The sequence below is a fragment of the Oryx dammah genome, unplaced genomic scaffold (assembly GCF_014754425.2).
Source record: "Oryx dammah isolate SB20612 unplaced genomic scaffold, SCBI_Odam_1.1 HiC_scaffold_9, whole genome shotgun sequence".
NCBI classification, from domain to species: domain Eukaryota; kingdom Metazoa; phylum Chordata; class Mammalia; order Artiodactyla; family Bovidae; genus Oryx; species Oryx dammah.
Window position 1 is genome coordinate 26,922,000 of NW_024070193.1, and position 20,013 is coordinate 26,942,012.

Below are 20,013 nucleotides of genomic sequence, written 5' to 3' on the forward strand. Positions count from 1 at the left end.
TATTTTTTTTTACAGCTTTTAACACAGTTTTATTTTATGTATTTTTAGTACATTAGTAACTATGTAGCAGTACTTAGAATTGTCTTACATTTTATTAATGATTGCTTATAATTTTGAGTATGTTTTCCATAAGATAATTTATAATTTTATGTATAAAATTAAAATGTTTATTATTTTAATAGTAAAATTAGAAAGCTATTAAATTTTTGTAGTTTTATTAATGTAATTTTAATTATCTTATCTTTAGCAGAGATAGAAGGATTAAACAAGTTGCCTCTAAGTAAAAAAGGAGCAGGTTTAATTTACAGTTGCCTGAGAAGTTTTATTTTTATAAATTTTTTAAAGATTTATTTTATTAATTTTTTATTGATGTATAGTTTATTTACAATATTACATAAATTTCAGGTGTATTTATTTATTTTTATGCAGTGGAATATGTCTGCTCTTTTTTCATAAAATTTATTTTACAGTAGTTTGTGTAGTATACAATTACCCAAATGGCTTTCAGAAAAGCAGGGACACCAAAAATGAGAAAATCCATTAAAAAAATAATTTTATGTTTTAAAAAGTACCAAAATAACCATCAGATAAGTCAGAATTTCTTCTAAACTTCACTTATTTGAAGTTTTGATATGATTTGAATTTTGATTTGCATCAAGATTAGGCAAATTATAGCCTATGAGCCAAATTGGCCCACATTTATTTATTTATTGTAAATTAAATTTTATTGGAATGCAGTTACACTGACTTATTTACATACTATCTATGACTGCATTCACATTGCAACAATAGAGACGGTGGAGACTATGAGACTTGCAAAACCTACAGTTTTTACCATCTAGCCCTTTAAGGGCGGTTTTGCCAACTGTTGGGCTACATAATTGGTGGGAGCTCTGATGTTGTGCAGAGTACATCATGAGAAACGCTGGACTGGAAGAAACACAAGCTGGAATCAAGATTGCCGGGAGAAATATCAATAACCTCAGATATGCAGATGACACCACTCTTATGGCAGAAAGTGAGGAGGAGCTAAAAAGCCTCTTGCTGAAAGTGAAAGAGGAGAGTGAAAAAGTTGGCTTAAAGCTCAACATTCAGAAAATGAAGATCATGGCATCTGGTCCCATCACTCCATGGAAAATAGATGGGGAAACGGTGGAAACAGTGTCAGACTTTATTTCTGGGGGCTCCAAAATCACTGTAGATGGTCATTGCAGCCATGAAATTAAAAGACACTTACTCCTTGGAAGAAAAGTTATGATCAACCTAGATAGCATATTCAAAAGCAGAGACATTACTTTGCTGACTAAGGTCCATCTAGTCAAGGCTATGGTTTTTCCAGTGGTCACGTATAGATGTGAGAGTTGGACTGTGAGGAAAGCTGAGCACCGAAGAATTGATGCTTTTGAACTGTGGTGTTGGAAAAGACTCTTGAGAGTCCCTTGGACTGCAAGGAGATCCAACCAGTCCATTCTGAAGGAGATCAGCCCTGGGATTTCTTTGGAAGGACTGATGCTAAAGCTGAAACTCCAGTACTTTGGCCACCTCATGCGAAGAGTTGACTCATTGGAAAAGACTTTGATGCTGGGAGGGATTGGGGGCAGAAGGAGAAGGGGATGACAGAGGATGAGGTGGCTGGATGTCATCACTTTGAATTTGAGTGAACTCCGGGAGTTGGTGATGGACAGGGAGGCCTGGGGTGCTGCAATTCATGGGGTCGCAAAGAGTCAGACACGACTGAGCGACTGAACTGAACTGAACTGAACTGAATCTTTTCATTTATTCATTTGTTTTCATATCATATATTGAACACATATTTGATAAGTAGGCACTGTGTGCCAGAGATCAAGGGTTACAACACAGTGGGAGAAACAGTTTTATGATCTCCAGGTTCTTAAGTTGGTACTAAATATCTGTCCCTTTTTTCTTTTAATTTTTGGGGTGATAGATTAAAGAATGTTCTCTAAAGTTTTAGTAATGAGATCTTTGCCTCCATACTTTGGCTTAGTATCTTCCTGAAGCAGACTCTCAGGCAAGGATTTGGGTACAAATATTTTTCTGTTGTTGTTGTTAAAGAAAACACCCCCTATAGTGGGGAAATAAGAAAGGGAAGTGAAGGCAGGTGGTAGAAGGAGCATTATTAAGCCACCTGCCTTGGTATAATATTTGCAGGAAAAAAGCCTTTTAGGCCCCCAAATGCAGAGATTGGCATCTGGAATTTGCCTGGAGACACTGAAAGATCTGGAGGACATGAATGAGGTGACACAATGTTTGTTAAAACTTTCATTCTTGGAAGTACTCAGATCCACTTATGACCCATGATAAGTTGCTTTTGTTGTATAGTAAGGGGTTGGCTGGACACAATTTATACAGGAAATTTGATGGGAAAAAGCTTCAGTCCTGGCTCTTAGACTTGAGCTGCAATTGAAGTCCATAATCTCTGTCCTCTCCCACCTACTTTAGATTTCTTTCCCTCTTGACCAGCAATTATGTTGGTCCCAGGTGTTCCTCCAAAGAGGGCAGAGCATCCTTTCCTCTATCAGAGTCAATGTATAGTTCACAACCCTGAATTGGGAGCTAAAGATAGAAATAAATCATTTACAGATTAGCCCCTGTGATAACTCAAGTAGTGTCTACTTGACTTGGAGCTAGAGATGTCAGTTATACCATCTGGCCAAATGCCGTTACTTAAAATGGAGCCCCACCCAAGCCAGCCTCCTCTCATTAGTGTTGGGAGAGGTGACACTATGGTATTTTCTTCACTCCTCTGTAGCTGACCACATAAATAATTCTATTTTTGTGAGACCACATTAATTTCACTGCCTCATTTAAACATGGATCTTTGTCACACAAAAGATGGTAGGATGGAAACAATTTATTTCCTTTCCATTTTTATATGCTAGAGACAGATGGTGCTTGGCAGGAGACCCAGGAGATGCAGGTTGGATCCCTGGGTCAGGAAGATCCCCTGGAGAAGGGAATAGCAACCCACTTCAATATTCTTGCCTGGATAATCCCATGGACAGAGGAACTGGTGGGCTACAGTCCATAGGGTTGCAAAAAGTTGAATACAGCTGAAGCATCTAAGCACGACAATTATTCAGACAGTTAATCTGACAATGGAAGAGTATGGTAGGCAAAAAAAAAATAAAAATAGCTCCCTCAAAGATGATCATATCCTAATCCACAGAAACTGCAATTATATTACCTTACATGGCAAAAAGGGCATGGCAGATGTGATTGAATTACGGATCTTGCTATGGGGAGATGATCCTGGATTATCTGGGTAGACCTAATGTAATCACAAGTGTCTTAAGAGGGGGGCTCTAGTCAGAGTCAAGAAGATGTGATGATAGAAGAGTGATCAGAATAATGTGACCAGATGACTTTGAATACAAAGAAAGGAGTCATGAGCCAGGCAGTGGAAGCAGCCTCTAGAAGCTGGAGAAGGCAAAGAATGAATTCTCCCCTAGGACCTTCAGAAAAAAATGCAGCCCTGCTAACACCGTGGTTTTAGACCCATAAGACTCTTTTCAGATTTCTGACCTCCAGAACTGTAAGATAATTTATCTATGTTATTTTAGACCACTAGTTGTGTGGTAGCTTGTTCCAGCAGCAAGAGGAAACCAATATATAGGGTAAAACAGATCATAGTCATCTTTGGAGCTAGAGCAGAGGCAAAGATGTTTGTATTTCTGGTGAAAGTATAGTGTAGATGCTGAGAATCTAGGGAGTGAATTAAAGTCCCATGGCTCTGTAGTTTATTTGCAACGTGACCTTTAGAAAGTTACTTAAGAATTTTGAGTCTTGGTTCCCTCACCTATAAAATGGGAATCCTAATAATATATGTCTTATAATGTTGTGAGTGTTGAATAAGATAATCTACATAGTGCACTTAAAAGTACTCCTAGAGCATACTGAAAACTCAAAAACGTTGACTATTATTGTTGTAATCTAAAAATAATGATCTTTGTGCTTGTGATGATCTCACAGTTTACAGCGTTCTCATAAACTTAAATCAATCCTGTGAGATTGTTTCGCTTTTTCTCTCCCTCATGGAGGGGATAATGGAAATTCCCAAGGTCTGAGACCGGCTCCTAACTCAGTGCTCTTTTTCAACACTGAGTCGATGTTGAAAATATGATGCAGTAAGTGCAAAGTTCCAGAGATAAAGAAAACACAAATGTGCTTCAACAATGTCACATGCAAAGCTCCACGTTTCATAACATCTCAGAATGCAGTTGGCTTCCTTTTATTGGGTAGAGTTATATATTGATATCTAAGTTTCCCAACTTTTAAAACTTTTTAATTTGGTTACTTTTAATGAATAGGCCATATTAAAAGGCTCATATAATTTTCCAAAAGACTGCTCTATATTTAAGTTCAGTCACTGACTAGCGAGAGAGATGAGCTCTGGTGACAGAAAAAAAAAATGTCATAAATTGAGAAGTTTCAGGATCAGAAGCTACCAGTGATTGCTGAAGATGGGACCAAATTGTGGAGAAGTTTGCTGTTTTATATAAAATCCTCACATGCTGAGTAATAAGGAATCGTTCCAATCACTTTCAGGGTATGAATGATGTCAAAATGCCTGCTTTCCTGACAACTCATATTTCCTACAGGAGGCTAAGAAAAAGCATTGAAGAAAATTCAGGATAATGGCTTGAAAAATAAACCATATGATAAAAGGAATCTTGTATTGATACTTGATACCATTTTAATGATAGTAGGACTTTCCTGACGGCTAAGATGATAAAGAAATCTGCCTGCAATGCAGGAGACCCAGGTTCGATCCCTGGGCTGGGAAGACTCCCTGGAGGAGGGCATGGCGACCTACTCTAGTATTCTTTCCTGGAGAATCCCATAGACTGAGGAGCGTGGTGGGCTCCTGTCCATGGGGTCCACTTTAGACAAGACTGAAGTGACTTAGCGTGTTCACACTCATAATAATAGCAGCAATAGCTAATGATTATTGAGTGTTTTGAAAGTGCCAGGCACTGCTCTAATCATGTTTTAAATATAAAAATACATTTATTCCTCACAATGACCCGATAAAGTGGAAAAGATTAGTTGTCCAACTTTATAGATGAAGAAACTGAAGCAGAAAAGCTAAATAACTTGTAGAGACCACAGTTATTACGTGTCAGAAGTGGGATTTCAACTCAAGTGACCTGGCCCCAGAGTCTACATTCCTACTCACTAATAAGTTACCTTGAAAGGTAGAGAACAAATTTCTGAGAGAGCAGAATACAGGAGAGGTGAGTTTTCAGAGGAAAAGAAGGGGATGCTGGGTAGAGAATACTCAGTCAGGTAAGACACCGTCATAGGGTCCCTGAACTCTGTGGTTAGCAAGGGCCACTCAGCGTATGTTTGTGCAATGACAGATGGGATCTGGGAGGTAGGGAAACAAATTGAGAGAAAGGCCTCATGAATAATGTTTACCTATTCCATGATTTAGCCGAGGGATGGCACTAACTAAATACAAGAAAGATTCAGAGGAAATAAGGTCTTGGTAAAAATGTGTTTGTTTGATTTACTGACTCAGTTGGTAATTATTAATCCAGGTGCCATGACAGAGAGAAGGTAATTGTTTTTACTTAGAAGGGCACCTGAGCCTAAATTATTGGATGCACATAAATCTATTTTTGTGAGTCAGTGGTGGTAGGGGTGGGGCTCCATAGACTTGTTCTGGCTTCTTCAAGTTGGGGCTGGATGCCCTAGCTATTCACATCCCATTTGGAAGGCTAGAGAATTTGTTCTGAATGTTTAAGAAGGCTTTCTCCTTTGATAATCAAGGCTTGCCCAAGCAGAACTGGGAAGGAAGAGAAGTTTATCTTTGATGTCTCCACGTTATCCTTTAACCTGTGTGCTCCTCTGCTTTGAAAAATCCTCCATTGCAACCGTATGTATGTGTGTTTACATACACACATAGCATCCCATACTCCCTTGTTCCCCCTTTATCATTGCTTGTATACCAGCTGGTTGGCATTCACACATGCAGATGTTGGCTGTATGATGACTAATGCAACTTCAAGTTGTTACCACCAGGAAGGGTATATTTTATTTCAAAAGGTATTGTTGGAGGCCATGATACCTTACCTTGTAGGAGGGAAGCTAGAATGGGGGAATCGCAGATAGAGAAGCGGATGGGTGGACCAACCAGTGAGATTCCGGGCCTTTCCTGGGAAATCTATGCATTGTATTTTTATAGTGGATTTCCATTTTGATTATGAATCACATTGCCCTGGCCCCCAAGAGTGTGGAGAAACTGGCTTCGACTGAGACCACATCCTGGCCTGTTCTCTGTTAAACCATGGGTCTTTGTCATGGATGTCAGACACATACGCCTCAGAGGCAAGATAAAAGAGTTGGAGGGGCAGTCTGGAGAGAGGCTATATAATTTTATTGAGCAATATTTCTTCTTTAAATGGGCTCATGGATAATTCAATTAGCTGGGTTTTGATTGCTCTTCTTAGCGGGTAGACTCTATATAATAAAAATGTGGATTCTTCATGACCCACTGTCAGAAGCCATCTTGTCAAGATGGATGATTCAACATCATCCCATAGTGTGTTTTGACACTGGTTCAGATTTGACACAGGTTCAAACTCCTCTGTAGCAGTGAGTGTATGTGTGCGCTCTCTCTGGATGTTTCTCTCACCTTTTCTTGGAGATAGAGCTAAGAGTTGTAGAGAGTAAATATCTACTTACACTGAGTGGACAATGGCCATTGCAGAGACCATGAACTTTTCCCAGTGGAGACCTCTGGGACACAGCATGTATGAGTTTGTCATTCTCATCAATGCTGGGTGCAGATGGCTTATGTCTGGTGGCAGAATTTGAGGACATTTATTAAGCCTCAGGCTAAGAGGTTCCATATCTTGATTATGAAAATGACATAAAACAATTAAAAAAATATAGTATTTGATAAGTTTCTCTATTTATATGGACCTTACATATCAATAATTCTATATTCAGTCTGATACGCCTCAAGGAGAATGGGGAAAGCAGGAGCAGACCTGAGAAAAGAGATTGAATAAGTTCCCTGTGATGAGATGGTGTCTCTATGAGAATGGACTAAAAAGCACAGTGGGAGTCAGCATAGGGATAGTAGGTCTGAGGAGGGATGTACACACATCCACAGAATTAGAAAGGGGTCAGGCATGATTATGTGCCTTTGTTTATCACATCCCTAAAAAACAAAGGTTTTGTTCGAAGCTTGAAAGTGATAATTTAAGATGTAGAATAACGGATGCAGTTGGCACAGGTCATAAGCACTATTGATCATGTACAGTGGCCTGAAAGAGAAATAGATTCCAAAGAAGAGCAGTTTAAAAAGTGAAGAATAAAACTATAGTTGATGATTAAAGGTGCATTAAGAACATTCAGGAAATATCTCTATTTTTGAGGATGAGGTCATTTTTCTCCACAAAACACCCTTCTGGGAAAGAGGGGGAAGTTGAACCACTTGTCAAGCAGGGTTTCTCTCTTTTTATGTTTCCTGAATATATGACATTTATCCCTGATCAAAATGGGATTTTCCTCTTTTCTGGCAAGTGTAGAAATGACACCTCAAACAATTTGGTCTCTGTTCTCAAATTCATATTAAAGACTTTAATGTTTTCAGCATATATATATATATATATATATATATATATATATATATACACACACACACACACACACACACACACTAGGCATAAGAAAGTAGTATTTTATTGTGGAAGCTGTCAATTTATCTTCTGCTACTATATTTCTAACCATCAAAGCCTCTTGGTAGATTATCACTTATGCTTTTTAAAAAGATAATTTTATCTTTATTTAGACTAGGTTGTTTCAAATCAAGATGCTTCAGAGCAGGTGAGTAGGCAAGTAATATAGACTACTGAGATAGCTCAAGGTATTTGTTGCTCAGTTGTGCCTGACTCTTTGCAACCCCATGAACTGTGTAGCCCATCAGACTTTCCATGGAATTCTCCAGGCAAGAATACTGGAGTAGGTTGCCATTTCCTTCTCCAGAGTATCTTCCTAACTCAGGGATCGAACCCTGGTCTCCTGCATTGCAGGCAGATTCCTTATCATTTGAGCCACCCAGGAAGCCCTGAAATGGGTCAAGTGCACTTCAATAGGGAATGGTGAGGACTGTAGCAAACTGGAGGTCATATTCCTTTGGTAAGGGAGGCTTCTGTTGCTCACTTTCAGCCAATAGCTGCCACATGGGGCTCCAGGCCCAAAATTGTGATTCTGTACTAATATTTTATAGAGATGCCAGAAACATGTTCAAAGGAATGAAGAGTTCTGTCATTTGAAATGATGTACAGGCCCCCAAAACCTTAGTTTGTGGCCTCTGGAGAATAATCTGATAAAGGGAAAAGTTCAGCAAATAAACAGAGAGCGACAACAAAGCATCAACAAAACAAAAAAAACGGGTTCTTGACCTAACCAACTCATATAAAATAAATAACTAATTAAAATTTCTTTCTATGTATGTACAGGACCCTAGGTTTTGTCCACTGGAAAAATCTAAACAGTAAATCAAAATATGTATTGTGTTAGCTGCACATTGAGAGTAGGGGCACATATTTCTGTTTGGAGTAGGATAGGGGACTTGGGGGGGTGGGTGGTATTTGAATTATGATTTGAAATATAGATATGACCTGATTAAGAGCAAAAACATAATGAAGAAGCAGTCCTAATAGTTGAATTAAGTGAGGATAAGTCCATGGTAGGGAAAGAGAGCTATTCCTTTCCTGGGACAATGGTGATACTATTTTGATCATTAATTTGATCAGTAAATATAATTCATTGAAAGCACCAGTTATTGAGGGTCTTAAATGACAGCCTGAGGATTAAGAGTTTTATCCTCTAGCAGGGGACTGCCAATTCAAATGTCTTTAAAGGCCAGACAGGAAACAAAAAAGAAAACTTAATTTGGATAGGAGTCCACTGTATCTAGATGAAAAAACAGGCTCAGTTCCAGTGGACTGTTGCCATGCAGAAATGCAGCACCAGCATTGCCCACGAGAAGCTGGAAATCTAAGTTTTTAGTTTTTAGTTGAAAGTTACGGTTTTTAAATGTTGGCAGCACATGCACATGAAAAAAGAAAAGTGTGAATCAAAGCTTATTTGGAAGCCCACATGTAAAATAAACTTAGATCTGCGGGGGGACGGGGGGAAGGTTATCATGAGCCTATATTCTCTCTATTCTTGAGCCAACTGGGGGTCTCTCATCAAAGAGTGGACTTCAAATGCTACTGCTACTGATAATAGGAAAAGATCAAAGATATAAATTTTGTATGCATTGTAATTATAAATATGTAAAAAGGTGCATGCACACAGATAAGAAGTATTAAATGAAGATATTTTTGTAAAAAGATTTTTTTTCAAGTATTATGCTTCATATTATAGCATAAAATTTTAAATTAGAGACACATTAATTAAAATATTTTTAAAAGTTTAGAAAAAAATTTTCTTCCAAATCAGTAGTTTAAAGCAGAGAAAATTCGGGTTTGTGAACTTGAGCAAAAACATAATCGCATCTTTATCTCCATTATCCTCTAACTTAAGTGTAACACTTCATTCAATTATGAAATATTTAACAAACCATAGAAGCTTAAGTGGTACCCTTGTGACTTTGTCACCAATGGACATCCCAGGATATTTTCATACTGTTGAAATGCAAATGGCTGGAAGTCATAGTTAGGCTTATTACTATAGATACTTAAAACCACAGCAGTTAGCAGACTCGGATCATGTTCTTCCATGCATTAATAAAGAAGTACATATACTACTATGTCACATATTTTAAAAATATTATTTTACAATAAGTTCTTTCATTTTTAATCCATATTTTAAGTGTTTAAATTATTACATTGAGCAGAGTCCATTGGCTTCACCAGACCGCCAAAGGGGTCTGTGACAGGAGAAAAGTTAAGAAGCCTGGCTCTGAACCAGTAAATAAAAAGATTTTCCACTGTAGAGGTTCTAAGATTGCTTTTTTTTTTTTTTTTTACTGCAAGTTTTCCTATCTGGGGTATGAAGGTAAGAACAACCTTTTCAATTGGAATTTCTTCCTGCTTATAAAGATTCAGGAGTAACTGGGATAATTCATTGTTGTGAAACAGAACAAAAAAGAATAAAAAAAAAATTGAACACAGTTGAGTTCAAATGTAAAAAAACAGAATAAGGGAGGAAACTGACAGAATGTTGCTATATGTTTGTATCTGCGGCAAACCAAAATGAGGAAATGAAAACGTGATCAAGTGGGACCTCAAGTTGGTCAAGCTGGCTCACATAGAAACCATCCAAGTGCACAATTTCTTCAAAACAAAAGTAGGGCATCAATATTCTGGATGGTGGCTGGGAAGCAGGGAGCAGTCTCTTAGCTATTCAGAAAAGGCATCTTCTGAAGCATTTTTTTTTTTTTTTAACCTGAGTGGTGATTAAAGGACAGAGTTTCCATCTCCTGGGGAAATGTACTGACTGTGACCAAATTAGCTCTGGATTTGCTATTATTTAAATGCAGGTTCTTGTATTTATTAAAATGAAGTGACTGTCATATTAAAATTGAAAACGAGCAGTTGCACATGCAAATTATTTCTAAAGTTCAACTGCTGCTAAATGAGACACAGTGCTCCTAAACTTAGAAATGCTTAACATAAATTATGACCTAATTAACATTTGCATGGTAATCCGGACTTCCTACAGCTTATTCTGCTAATTAACACATGATAAATGAGCACATATTAATATTTTATTGTAACGTAACTTGTCCAAGAAAGTGTCTTAACTCCTTGGGAATATTTTGTGTATGTGTGTGTATATTTTTCTATTTCCTGCCTTAGAAGTATCCTATTTTGGCTTCTTGCTGTTATATAATTTTGATGATAAAATTGTTTCATGTTGCAAATTTAATAAGACAATGAAGCAAGCTCTAGGAGTGCTTTTCCCCCCTTCATTTAAATTCTTTTTTCCATACTCTTTCTGGGAAATATCCACATTTTTGAGAGAGAAAAAGGATGGCCTTGGTATGTACATCTCAGATAATTATCACTTGTCATGGTTAGATTTTTTAATATCTGCATTGTGGTTGATCTGCACTAAAGGAGTCATGAGTGACTCTAGACGTGTTGAGTAGAGCAAAAATGTGTAGAAAGATATAGATTTTGTACTTAGCAAATGATTTCCTATTGGTCATATGTTCAGCTAGTTTGTGTCTTTTAACTAAATCATGACAGCCATAAGTTAGGGAGATAAGAAAGATTCTGTCTCTAGCAGGGATAGGAAGTATCTTTCAGTATCCATCACTTTCATTGTTGTTGGGTTGCAATTTTTCAGTTTTGGCTTACCTACCTGGTATACTATAGGGGACCAGATGCCATGATCTTAGTTTTCTGAGTGTTGAGCTTTAAGCCAACGTTTTCACTCTCCTCTTTCACTTTCATCAAGAGGATTTTTAGTTCCTCTTCACTTTCTGCCATAAGGGTGGTGTCATCTGCTTATCTGAGATTATTGATATTTCTCCCGGCAATCTTGATTCCAGCTTGTGCTTTTTCCAGCCCAGCGTTTCTCATGATGTACTCTGCATAGAAGTTAAATAAGGAGGGTGACAATATACAGCCTTGACGTACTCCTTTTCCTGTTTGGAACCAGTCTGTTGTTCCATGTCCAGCTCTAACTGTTCCTGATCTGCATATAGGTTTCTCAAGAGGCAGGTCAGGTGGTCTGGTATTCCCCTCTCTTTCAGAATTTTCCACAGTTTTTTGTGATTCACACAGTCAAAGGCTTTGGCATAGTCAATAAAGCAGAAATAGATGTTTTTCTGGAACTCTCTTGCTTTTTCGATGATCCAGCGGATGTTGGCAATTTGATCTTTGGTTCCTCTGCCTTTTCTAAAACCAACTTGAACATCAGGGAGTTCATGGTTCACGTATGGCTGAAGCCTGGCTTGGAGAATTTTGAGCATTACTTTACTAGCATGTGAGATGAGTGCAATTGTGCGGCAGTTTGAGCATTCTTTGGCATTGCCTTTCTTTGGGATTGGAATGAAAACTGACCTTTTCCAGTCCTGTGGCCACTGCTGAGTTTTATGGGGAAACAGTGGAAACAGTGTCAGACTTTATTTTTGGGGGCTCCAAAATCACTGCAGATGGTGATTGCAGACATGAAATTAAAAGACACTTACTCCTTGGAAGGAAAGTTATGACCAACCTAGATAGCATATTCAAAAGCAGAGACATTACTTTGCCAACAAAGGTCCATCTAGTCAAGGCTACGGTTTTTCCAGTGGTCATGTATGGATGTGAGAGTTGGACTGTGAAGAAAGCTGAGTGCCAAAGAATTGATGCTCTTGAACTGTGGTGTTGGAGAAGACTCTTGAGAGTCCCTTGGACTGCAAGGAGATCCAATCTGTCCATTCTAAAGGAGATCAGTCCTGGGTGTTCATTGGAAGGACTGATGCTGAAGCTGAAACTCCAGTACTTTGGCCACCTCATGTGAAAAGTTGACTCATTAGAAAAGACGCTGATGCTGGGAGGGATTGGGGGCAGGAGGAGAAAGGGACGACAGAGCATGAGATGGCTGGATGGCATCACTGACTCGATGGACATGAGTCTGAGTGAACTCCAGGAGTTGGTGATGGACAGGGAGGCCTGGCGTGCTGCGATTCATGGGGTCACAAATAGTCCGACCTGACTGAGCAACTGAACTGAACTGAAGTGATCCTGTAGGGGATTTTGTTTGGTTTAGTTTGCTTTACTTGGGACTACCAAGGATGATTGCCAATTGGCATCTTACTTAATCACATAAATCTGAACATAGGATCTTTGGGAGAAGATTTTCTAAATCAGAGTGAGAGCAATTGACTATGGTGAGCAGTCCATTGGGTTTTCTGGAAGCCCCTTAGAGGGGCATCTAATGAGCGATTGAGCTAAGAGTCAGATACGACTCAGCAACTTCACTTTCACTTTTCACTTTCATGCATTGGAGGAGGAAATGGCAACCCATTCCAGTAGTCTTGCCTGGAGAATCCCAGGGACAGGGGAGCCTGGTGGGCTGCCATCTATGGGGTCGCACGGAGTCAGACACGACTGAAGCAACTTAGCAGCAGCAGCATAATGTGTTGCTCTGCTTTTAAACACAACATTGGGGTCACTGAGCATCTTTTCTTGCCTAATGCCTGAATCTTACTCATTGTCTTTCAAACTCATTCCTTTTGAAAGTGTTTTCAGCCACACTTCTTACACCAACTGTGTGAGATATTCTCCACCATTATTGGTTCTCCAACTCTCTGGTCACCTACTGGACATCTTACAACCCAGTTCCATTCTGACACTGTCTATTGGATAGAGGTTAAAGGCTCAGTCCCACAGAACTGCTCCTCACCCCTAGCAAATGTTAATCAAAGTCCCAAGCCTCCCATAGTTCTGAACAACTGGGTATACATTGAGGGTCCCTACAACCGCTTCCTCAGACTGGCAGATTTCCTAGAATAGCTTATGAAAGTCAGGAAACACTTTACTTACCATGAACAATGTATTTTAAAGGATATTAGAAAGCATACAAGTGAACATGAAGAAGTACACCGAGTGAGGTCCAGAAGAGTCCTGAGCACAGCTCTATCCCCTCTGTGGTGGAGTATACTAACTTTCCAATACTTGCATGTGTTCTCCAGCTTGGAAGTTCTTCAAACCCTACTGTTTAAAGATTTTTGTGGAGGTTTCATTTTGTAGGCATAATTGATTAAATTATTGGCTGCTCGCTCTGGGCACTGGTAACTAGAGACTAAGAACTAATCCACACCAGACAAACACTCCTGACTTGAAAAAATAAAAAAAAAAGAAGTTTTGAACTGACTATTAGGTAATAGATAAGTTGAATAACTGATGCATTCAAAATAAGAAATACAAAGTGGAGCAAAATTTTCAACTTGTGGATGACTGTAGTTGAGATGTCATTCTGTCCATCAAGGATCTTCATCCCCTGATGGGGTTAACTTTCTTGTAAACCTGCTCTTTCAGAACTAGACATCTATTTCTAGCTCAGTGTCCTCTTGTTTATATTAGCTGGCTCTTTCTGCTGTTCTGAGGCTTGAGATATCATTGTATGACAATGCTGATGGTTCTCAGCTTTTAAATCTTTAATCACGCCAATTCCTGTTACTTAAGTAGGCGCCACTATTCTCAGGAACAGAGCTACTAAAATAAAAGTGTAACTGTGTCTTCTCTTCTGTGTCTTCCTGTAAGAAGCCCCAAAGAACATGGCACTGGAAACCACAAACTTATTTCCTTTCAAAATTTTCTCTGTCTGATCAAGGGAGACCCCCGTGTTATGGTTAGTTACATGGCTTGCTTTCTCTCTTCGACCTTTTTTTTAGTGAATAGAAAAGTTGTTCTTGTTTCTTCCCCTTGGGTCAAATAGTAGTGAAAAACAACCATAATAACAATAGGACTAACCTTTTAAGTATTTTGCTATGTCTTAGCTGATTTAATCCCCCACATTGTTACATGTAAGACTCGACTACGTAGATTATTTGTGATGCATGTATCCAGTCTCTTTCCTTTGAATTTTCAAATTAGTAGGTCTAGAGTGAGGTATGAAATTCTGCATGTTAGGGATGATTTTCAGAAAAAAGAGAAACATGAATTCTTTATCTTGGAACACATATGCTGGATCATTCTGATGACGGTATTGCTAGGATTGCACTTTGGGAAACAATGGACTAGATGCAATATCAACCACTAGGATGGAAAACAAGAGCCTGAGACTGCCGGCAACTATGTCATACCAGGAAGATGGGTGGAGCGATATTGGTAAATCATGGAAGACGCTGGAGGAGGTGAGGTGTAGTAGATAAGAACAGAACTCTGGAGCCAGGCAACCTGAATTCACATTCCAGCTCTGCCATTTGCTACATGTGTGACCCTGAGTGAGTCATTTAGCCTTTTTGTGCCTCAGTTTTCCCACATTAAAATGAGAATAAGAAGATTAATAAAAAGAGCCCTTGGTGAATATGGTCATTGGAAAAAATTGAATGAGTTCATACTTGTAATTTGGTTAGCCTAGCACATTATAAGTACTACTTAGTTATTTGCTTTTATTATGTTTTTATTTGAGGGTAGCTGAGATTTAAATAATGAGGAGGAGTCTGCCAGGTCACTTATCAGATGTGGTAGTAGCAGGTGGCCATCTCAGCAGAGCAGACACCATGTGTTAAAGCAGAAGAGACTCAGACTGCTGGACCAGAAAGCAGGGGATGTGAGGCCGTAGAAGTAGACGAGGGTCCAGTCGCTAAGGTACTCGGCTTTTATATTGTGGACTCCTTCACGGGGCTATCAGGGGGTGATATTTTTTAATACTATTCTGGTGGATCTATGGAGCATAGGTTTGAAGGAAATAAGATGACAGTCCAGGTGACTAGTGAGGAGGACCTTTGGGGATCCAGGTGGCAGATGAAGAGGTGGAATATGAATGCTAGTGAAAGGATGGAGAGAGGATATTTTAAATGCTTAGGAGTTTGGGATTAATACATACACACTACTATATGTGGGAAAGGTAACTAACAAGGACCTACTGTATAGCACAGGAAACTATACTCAACATATTGTAATAACCTATAATGAAAGAAAAAATCTGAAAAAAATATAATTGAGTCACTTCACTGTATACTTGAAACTGATATAACATTATAAAGTAACTATACCTCAATAAAAATAAAAAAAGAAATGCCTAAGAAATTCAGTAGGCAGGTTTTGATTGTCTGAGGGCAAGTTTAGAAGAACAGAAGAGTCAGATTTCTGTCTTGAGAACTGGATGAACAGCAATGCCATTAACTGAGATAAAGCATAAAGGAGTGCTTATAGATTCAATGAGTTCAGTTTTGGACTGTGGAGTTTGTGGTACCCAGAGTAGAATGTCTGCATGGAGATGTGTACAGCCAGTTGGACATTATGGGTTTAAAGTTTGCATCACTGGTTTGATCTGAAGTTTGGGACACATGGCATAATAAATGCAAAAGCTTGGGAAACTGAAAAGGATGCTACAAATATAAAGCATTCAGAGCAGTATTATCCTATTCTTGCAGTTTTCAGCAATAATTATTTATTTTAGGGTACAAAGAACTCCAGTGAAATTTTTCTAAAAAGGAATAATATACTCTTCCCCCAGCTCATTAGAAGGATTTCTGAAGAGAAAACACTGTGTGCAGTGACATGCATCTAAATTCTAGACTTTCAAAGGAAATTTTCAGACAGGCCATCCTTGTTCTTGGTTAATTAGAAAATAAAAACCAGCTGAAGAGACCTCCTTTTGGCAGATTTTTCCATTTGTTGTGGGGTTCTATGAGGATGACTTAGACCTATGGGTTTATTATAAGAAAAACAGCATTTTTATGGATTTACAGACTATTAGACTTAGAAGCACCCTGATAGTATATTCTCTGTGATTTAAAAAAAAAAAAAAGGAGAGAGACTCACTGAGGCCGACTGATTTACTTTAGATTTCATAGCATGTATATGACAGGACCAGGCTCTAAGAGCAAAGCCTGCTGGATTGGGACAGTAGGTTTCTCTGGGGTTCCATACTGGCTCTCATTTTTCAGTATTGAAATAGCTATCTCTATCTATCTAATCTTTGCACCCCTTGGTTCTTTTTTCCCTTTCTATTATTTACCTTATATCTAAGGAGAACATAAAAGTATGAACAAATATAGCACTACCAGGTTAGACATGTCGCTTGGAAATTCTGCTCAGTGAAACATGGCATATTTGTTTCAAACTGTCCCGTAAGATTCGGTTATGAAATTCTGTTGGATTAAAATGTTTCCATTTATTAAAAGGACAAGTGTCACAATCTTTTGCACAATCTTTTCTTTTTCCCCAAGTACGTATTAGTTATGGTAGTGGTTATCCCCATTGTACATATGAGAACACTGAGGCTTAAGGAGCTGAAATAATTCCCAAGTCTTTTTTTTCATGGTAGTACTGGAATTCAAATCCAAGTCGATATGACTCCTCACCTGGTTCAAAACCACAATGTGTGTGTTCTTTGGAAAAGTTACTTCAATCTTGGGTTTTGAATATTGCTTCTTAAATCTTGAAAAACCTCTTTGCATTTGTTATCCGAGGGCTTTTTTTTTTTTTCCAACATATAGGATGTTCCATTTCTGAATCTTCTGAAATTGTTGCAGCAAGAGGCCTCTGTTGTCAACATTAGTCTTTTGGGTCATAAATGGTTGGCCTTTCCCAGGAACCTGACAGCTGACAAAAGGTACACATTTGCCTTGCAAGACTGAAGACTGAACAAAGTAGTCACTGAAGATAGATTCGAGGTCAATACATGCTGTTGTTAGAATATTATTTAAAACTATAAATCTGACTGCTTCTTTTGTATAGAATATTGTGTTGGGACTGGCCAGCATTGGATTCTTCTTTATAGGGATTGCAGAGTTACTGCCTTCCCTATTAATTGGCACTGGGGATAAAATTAACTGGTGTTTGACTTTCCACTGAAGTCCGGGACCCCTGTGACTCTGATTCTTACTCCTAGGCTAATAGACTGTTAGTCACCTTCAGTGAGTTTTCTTCCTCTCTGTTTCTTTTCTGTAAGCTGATTCAGAAACCAACTTGTAGTTTGTGGTAAGAATATTGAAAACCTAACTAGGATGTTACATTCACCTCCACAAAGAAAAGATCACTTCAGTAGAATTATAATTAATTGCTTTCCTTTTACACCATTTTAAGTCCCAAGAATTTTAACAAGGGGGTTGTTGAAAGTAAATGCTGTTTTATTACACATTATGAAGGAGCACCAATTAAGATGTTGTCTAAGTAAGTTAACCTTTTAACCCTTAGACATATTCCAGTTCTCGCAAGTGGATAGAAAAGTAGTAGGTGTCAACATTAGAGCTGAAGGACCAAGTACCATTTTCTTTCAGAGAAAAAAAAAGCCCTCCCAATCATTTAAGAAAAACTGCCATCAGCAGAATTAAATAAGCATCATGGAAATGTTGTGAGATATTCTTGCTCTGTTGCCCTTGAGAATTTTGGTCTGTTGCCCTTTGAGCAATTTTAGTGAAGGCTGAATGGAAGAGCTGGGACCTGAGACCAGGTCTTTTGACTCTTAGTTATCATTGGGCATCAGAGTTTGATAAAAGAGAGCGAAATACCAAAATGCTCTCACAAAAACCAATAAGCCATCAGGAGTCTTCGCATTATTTCTATTTCCTAATTAAAAGTGCCCCTCATTTTTATTCCTGGAGCAATTTATAGAAACGTTAAATATAGGAGCTCTGTGCGACCCCATAGATGGCAGCCCACCAGGCTCCCCGTTCCTGGGATTCTCCAGGCAAGCACACTGGAGTGGGTTGCCATTTCCTTCTCCAATGCATGAAAGTGAAAAGTGAAAGTGAAGTCACTCAGTCGTGTCCGACTCTTAGCGACCCCATGGACCGCAGCCTACCAGGCTCCTCCGTCCATGGGATTTTCCAGGCAAGAGTACTGGAGTGGGGTGTCATTGCCTTCTTTGTAAATATAGGAGACACATCAATATAAGTGATTATAAGCCTGAACTTTGCTGGCTAATAAACCTGGATTTAGGCTTTAAGCATGACGTGGTCTAACTTTGTGACATCAAATAGTTATTAATCCCTCAGAGTCTTTTTTCCATGTCTGTAAACAGGAGCCATTGATAGTGCCTAAATTCTTTTGGTTGTTTGAGGATGGAAACATAGAATTCAAGTGAAGAAAACAGGACAGTGCTAAAGTGTACATAAGTGTTGATGAGGATAGTTACAATGGCAAAGATGATGATGACTTCCTTTGTAAAACGTGTTATAATGATTTGTTTCTGCCAACCTCCCCCACTAAACAGTAAAAGCCTTTAAAGTAGGAGTGAATTGTATTTACGTTGTGTCCCCAGAGACTTACACAGTGTTGATTGTTTTGTTGTTGTTTAGTCACTCAGCAGTGTCCAACTCTCTGCGACCCCCTGGACTGTAGCCCCCCAGGCTCCTCTGTCCATGGAGTTTTCCAGGCAAGAATACTGCAGTGAGTTGTCATTTCCTACTGCAGGGTATCTTCCTTACCCAGGGATCAAACCCGTGTCTCTTGCGTCTTCTGCTTTGGTAGGTGTATTCTTTACCACTGCGCCACCTGGGAAGCCTTGACTAATTTGGAAGCATCTAATAAATATAGGACTGAATTGAATAAATTAAAGTTTAACAGAAATTGAGGCCTGGCTTACATTACTGATTATGCTGCTGTTTGACATTGAAGAAGTCATCTTCTCCCTTGGTTTATCCAGTTTTCCATATATAAGGAGGACGTATCCTACTTGCCCTTTAGATCTGCTATAAGAATGATTTTAACATTCAGTGGAAAATTGTACCTTAATTTGTGAGGGATTAATATTTAATATTAATGAAGTTCATAGCCATCCATTTCCCTTCATTCATTTCTTTTTTTTTTTTTTTTGTAGTTGCAATATGCTTACGAGCTTAAAGGAGCCTGAATGAAAGAGTATGAAGGCCATGCCTTATGTCACACACATACCAAATGACTGAGTGCCTCTCAAATCAGAGGAGATATCTGTCCAGGCAAAAAGAACATTGCAAGCAGTAAGAAAATTAATTGAGGCACTTAACTGCACCAAGCCCCAACCCTCACCTATTCATTTCCAAGCAGTTAAGTATTTTAGGTGATCGTCACTTTCATCTTTGCTTCAATTACTTGAATTTTAATTACTTGTTTTCTATAGATCTTATATGAACATCATTTAAAATGTTTTTATTCATCAAAAACACCATGGATGAATACCCCCTAATGATCATTACGTGTGAGCAGTGAGATTATAAGTGATTTCTTTGTTCTTCCTTATTGTAAACTTGCTTTAATTTAGGCTCTTTCAGTGGCATGGAACAGATTTATTCAGGCTGGAGCAACTGAGTGAATGCTTATGGCCGTGAGGCTAATGGGGAGCTCCTGAGAATCTGAACATGCACTGTTACACTGTTGAGGTTCC